At 46.1% G+C, this 5,954-nt stretch overlaps 1 protein-coding gene across 1 annotated transcript in view; it reads right to left on the bottom strand.

The window, feature by feature from the left end:
- The window catches only part of LOC131888923 (uncharacterized), a gene marked incomplete at its 3' end in the record, with an annotated part of 16,176 nt that extends 10,424 nt beyond the window's left edge, over nt 1–5,752 (bottom strand). The window contains 1 exon segment of the mRNA XM_059237879.1: nt 5,285–5,752.
- Nucleotides 5,753–5,954: the final 202 nt, after the last annotated feature.

The following is a 5,954-nucleotide window of genomic DNA, read 5'->3' as shown; positions in this document are numbered from 1 at the left end:
AATTCGGGTCCAGGACAAAGAACCCCACTTACAGGGCCCACAACATAAGCCACCATCACCTTTGTAGCCACCTTTAGTAAAGACCCAGCTCGAAAAAGGCTCACCTTCTTGCCTCCAAACCGGAAGACACTTTCAAATCCTTTGTCTTCTTTAGGGTTCAAAGATATCAATGGCAGATTCTCAAAACGTCATAGGGTCGATTAAATCTGAGCATTTTGAAGATCGCAGTCCCTACACACACTAAACTGTATAGAGAGAGATCCATCCACAGGCAGTAAGTAAGTGCTACAGCGTTCATTGTCCATTGGCATTGAAGAGGCCACAATAAGAGCAACAGCAAAAATTGGAGTGGATGAAAAAGGAGTCGGTAATCGGTGGGGAACTGATTACAATAAGACAAGCGGGCCTCGTTTGACCCCTGCTGGGAGGCCCACTATTGAGCAACGCTGGGCCCGACCCAAGCTGGCCGTTGATCGGATTCTAAAATAACGGCGCTTGGACTTGAAGAGACTCTCGATCAAGGATGCGTTTGTATTGCAAGACCTACTAAAGCCGTCAACGGCAACTGGCCATGGTTTATGAATCATGGGCGTGGTCACGTGGTCAAGATATCTGAATACTCTACTCTATTTCAGGTGAAAAAGTAGTGTTTTGGCGCGCTAATGCGAAAACTTTCGATAACGCAATTACTGAAATACTATTTCAAACATCCTGAGTTCAATTGGATTTCAAAGGATTACTCAATCCTCTCTTTCTCTGCCTCTTCCTTCCCCCCCAACCAACACACAGACACACAGACACATACTCCCCTGGTCCCGGTGGCAGGATGTCAGTTCGTTTCACATCTTTCGATAGGACTTTTTTTTGTCATGAGTTCAAGAGAATTTCATACTCGAGGAGTTCCCCTAAGCCTCTACTCACTGTAGAAGATTATACGTACACAATAGAGTTGGTAGGTAGTACAATAGTACATAGGTCTACGTGCCAGCTGGTTGTTCTAGTGGTATGTGTTCTGCGAACCCTTGGATAGATGGATGGATATTTTTCAGCGTGTCATGTCAGGCCAAAGGAAGAACAAGGAAGATTTGTGGGATCCCCTTGGCACCCTGTCGTGAGCCGGCCACCACTTCACCACTTTCCCTCTCGCTCCTTCACCCACCGCCGTCGAACCATCCCTCCTGACTTAGTATTCGCTTATTCGCTCATGCGAGCCCATTGGCGTTCCACCCAACCCAGTCGTTGTCGAACCTACCAACCGACAGTCGAACGTTGTGGTAATGTTCTACCTGAGCTACGCACCTGGGCTTGACGAGGGCATCGCCATCCTCATCATATTTCTTATCCCCCCCCCCCTGTTCCTCTGTTCCTATCCCTAGCCCAGTGAACGAGGCCTGACTGGACCTGAGCAACCCAGAAGTGAGAGTGAGAGTGATTGGTGATTGGTGCGTGTAACACTCATCCCTGGACCAACTCACTCGATCCTATTGGCAATGGATGTGCGTGTAACCACGTCCACTAGGCATTGCTAAATGTTGCCTCATAAAAGAGACATGGAGTGCTAATTGGTGCAAAACTGTACACCAATTGTTACACTGTGTACCATTGGAAGACTCCTGAAATCAACTCAGATAGATCCGTCTCATTGGGAAAACAAATAGAGCCCATAGCATGTAATAGGTTGGTTGATTGCATCACCTTGGGCCAGAGATCCAAAACTGAAGACATTCTCGTTGAATAGATCATATCTTCCAGTCAGAGGCCAACTTTACTCTATTTTTGGGTATGTCATTATTCAGACTCAATAGGTATCGTCGAGCTTAATTCGTTTGCCAAGGCCAGGCTCCGTATTCACTTGCTGTTGATTCTCCTAGGCACTGATCATCAAAAGTGCGGAACACCCGACCTTGCATGACGTGAAGCTGATTCCATTTACCAATATGGACCATTTTCACTTGAGAGGTCTTCGCGCCATGCGTCGTCGCCTTTTCTCTGTATGTCGAGCTTTAATGGCGTTGTTATCTTATCTTCGTATTGTTGGATGAGAGGCCTCAAATTTCCAGCCATTATCATAGGAGCCACTGACAGTGGCAGAGCGGCAGAGAGGGTTGAGTTTTCACTCCATGCGTGAGCTTCCTTCATCTTTGGGGGTGCTTAAGTGCGAGAAGGTTCCTATCAGAATGTGATCTAGTTTAGAAAGTTGAGCATTTGCGAGTCAACGAAGAGCGGAAAGAAATGAAGACGAATGAGAGGAAGCCTTCATGATTGCTACGGGAAGACGGGCTAGAGCAGATGTATTCTTTTTTCTTTCCTGTCGGTGAGGCATCGAGCCCTTAGTCGTCCCCAAATGATCTGAGAGCACCAGGAAGGTGAGAATTGCAAATGGCCGACGAGTTGGTGATGATTTTTTCATCCATCCATCCATCCATCCATCCGAAGACCTCGTTCCCTCCGCCGAGGCTGATGATGACGATGATGAATGAATTTCGAGATCTGGATGAGCGAAAACGATAACCTACCAACCTACATAGTAGATTGGCTGCCTTCTGTTGATCCGAGGAAATCTGGATCTACCACTTGCTCTCGATGGTTTCTTACAAAACAGAACAAGACAAGCATCGTACATACTTACTGTCAACCGATATCTAGAGGGAGCTAGCTCATTCACATAGAACCTCTCGATTCATCCCACCGATATCGACATCAGGCGCTTCAAAATCATCATCATATGTAGACTCAATTAACCGTTGGCGCTTTATCAAGTGTATCTATTATACGTCCAGCATCTCAAGAAATCTCTTGTGAATGGTAAGCGGGAATAATCCGCACTCGGACGGACCCATCGGCCAAACAACCAACCAAACAGCCAGTCGAGTGGTGGCTGGTGGTGGCTGGTGGTGGGAGAATGGTTGAAGGATGAGAATGTAGAATCGCCATAAATGGAGATGTGACCTACAAGCAACCCCCAGAAACCCAAGGAGACACGGAAGAAAGAGAAATTGACTCCTCTTCACCTCCTTCTCCCACGATCCAATGGATGGATCTGCTGCAGTTCGACCAAATGCACAAAGAAACTTGAAGGAGATTCCAGCCACCAAGAGGAGACACACAGACACACACACAGACACACAAAGAGGATCGTCAGATTTGCCCAATGAATAGCTTGTTAGCTAGCTCGTCTCCGAAGAGCCCACGCTCCTGTCACTCCAATGAGTCGGTTTTCCTCTCCCAAGCTCAATTGTGTCGTCCATGATGCCGTCGATTCTATGGATATGCGGTAGAACAACGGACTCGTATGCACTTACAAATTCGTGGGAGGAGCGCCTACCTCGAAGGGCATTAAGTCAAGTTTTCACTCAAGACCATTTATTCAATTTCCGATCAACCCATCCACCTAACCACTAATTGCGGGGAGGGCAGTAAAAACCGAGCAATGGATGCCCAGAATGTCCCTCGCTAAATCTCCAGTGAGTGGCCCTCATGCGGGATTTACTGTACGCGTATATCCAGAATCACGGATCTGTCGCAATATTTCCAGGACTATGAAAGAGGCATTACGGCCATGCTCGTACGTACATGTATACTACACGTACACTATATATGTGTATGTACGTATGCCTAGTTGAATGACGCTTTAGGGGTCACATCATGTGAACCCCGGGGTCAGGTCACCATTTCCTGAGCGTCTTTGAGAAGGTTTATAGCAAAAAGAAGGCCACAGACGGGATTGTTTTAATGTGCGAGCAATAGCACCTACTGTCGCTCGCCGAGTGATTGACTGAGATTTCCACTTGGCCTACATCTTCGTGGGTCGTTGTTCCCCCCATTTTCTAATGAACTTCCCTAATGCCAATTCATGACTTGATTCAGGTTTGGGAACCGGACCCCTCTGCTCAACGATTTATCAGCCAAATTGGAAATGTTACTGTTGTCGTTGTTGTTGTTGTTGCTATCGATGGTGGTGGTGGTGTTATTGCAGTAGTACTTTTGGCTGTTGCCGCTGCTTTGTGCCAAGACGACGACAAGATGACGAAGAGACGAAAAATCATGTTTTGTCCATTTCTGTACTCTGTTTGCGTGTATGCGAGTGTTGGCCAGNACTTGATTCAGGTTTGGGAACCGGACCCCTCTGCTCAACGATTTATCAGCCAAATTGGAAATGTTGTTACTGTTGTCGTTGTTGTTGTTGTTGTTGCTATCGATGGTGGTGGTGGTGTTATTGCAGTAGTACTTTTGGCTGTTGCCGCTGCTTTGTGCCAAGACGACGACAAGACGACGAAGAGACGAAAAATCATGTTTTGTCCATTTCTGTACTCTGTTTGTGTGTATGCGAGTGTTGGCCAGACTGGTCGAGACCTGGCCAAGCCGCAAACCATGAGAACCAAAGCCTCAGAAGGATGAGTCTTGGTTCGCTCACTGTCTTCTTGGCAGAGCAGCTTGCACTCGCACTCTACACTGTCCATATGGTGGTTTATACGTACATACTGTATGTACTCAGTCCAACTTGGTTGGCTTCTTTTTTGTTACCTTTGCATGCATCATGGTTTGTGGATGTTCATGTAGATTACTATTTACCCCCCGTCTTCGCCGAGTTTCCGGTTAGTCTGTAGAGTTGCAAAAAAAGAACCCTGAAATTAAAAACCCTGTCAAGATTCAGATTGGTTTCTTCCTGAGCTCGTAAAGAACTTGAAGCCACTTCAACCATAAAACCATGATGAGTGGATCGAGAGGCTGAATCCGATTGTCTCTCTCTCACTCTCATAGTTTCTCCACCTTAGGGGTAAGCTTTGGTTTTTGCATTCTAAATCGAATACAACCCTAAAGACAACGTTCTCGAAGTGACCGAAGTAGCGTGTACGCGTATGTATTTCAAACCGGATTGAAACCGTCCAAACTACTTTTTGGGACAAACCAAGACCATCTTTCGGAGATTTGTAAATTCTCAATCTGACTGAGTCGAAGTTGTAACCAACCAAGGATCATTTATTCTGCTATTAATCGCTTGGGGGCAGGGTTTGCTTAAGGCATTGGTTGACTCTTAGCTAGAAGCAGGCCCAAAATAAATACACGATGAGACAGGAAGGTATTACTCAAAAGTTGATCTTCCCTCCATGGTACCGGTGGTATTTGTCGGCAGTGGTGCGATTGTCATTGTGGGAATACATGTGTCTTCTTCGCATGATGAATAGCTCAGCATAGCATGGCATGAGAAAATACTTAGGTCAACATCATTTGCAGAACCAACCCACAGACGGGAGGTACTGACGGCAGGGTCTCATGGTCTTACCTGGAGTTATTTTTTTGAGTTTGACTGGCTTGGACGATGATTAAAACAAGCTGTCAGTGGTTATGTAAACCACATCACCATCCACCGTCCTATGAATGCCAATCAATGGATTTGCATCACGCTCACCACCTTTTGTTATCTTGGATAGAGCAATGATGCGTTCTTTCACACGGATTCACATTCAGATTGTTTTCCAACCACCAATCAAGCGATGATGATCATCTTCATTGGATATCACTTAGCAATCAGGGCTCTTGGAATAAAGCAGAGCTCTGTGAGTCACACCCTTGGCGATTCGTTGATTCTTGGAAAAACTCCCCACTCTTTCGGTCACTTCTTCGCCTCTAATAAGTGCTACAACCACCACCAGCTCAAGAGTATTGTTGTCTACACTCTTTGAACTTCTTTCAACTTCTTTCGAGATTGATCCAAAAGACGGCGATGTTGCCGCGTCAAACTCATAACACCGACTGCGGACCACAGTCTTGGCTCACCTCCTCACGGTGCTGCCCAAGCCAAGCGTTGGACCTCTTTTTCAGGTATAGATCACAGGTAAGAAAGACCAACGATTTTGTTAAGGTGTACAAATATCAGTGAGGACAACAACTATTAAGACGATGGGTTATAAATGTTGGATTTGGGGAGTAGGTAAAATGTATGGAAATCTGTA

This window comes from Tigriopus californicus, chromosome 10, assembly GCF_007210705.1.
Source record: "Tigriopus californicus strain San Diego chromosome 10, Tcal_SD_v2.1, whole genome shotgun sequence".
NCBI classification, from domain to species: Eukaryota; Metazoa; Arthropoda; class Copepoda; order Harpacticoida; family Harpacticidae; genus Tigriopus; species Tigriopus californicus.
This window is presented reverse-complemented; position numbering and strand designations above follow the sequence as displayed.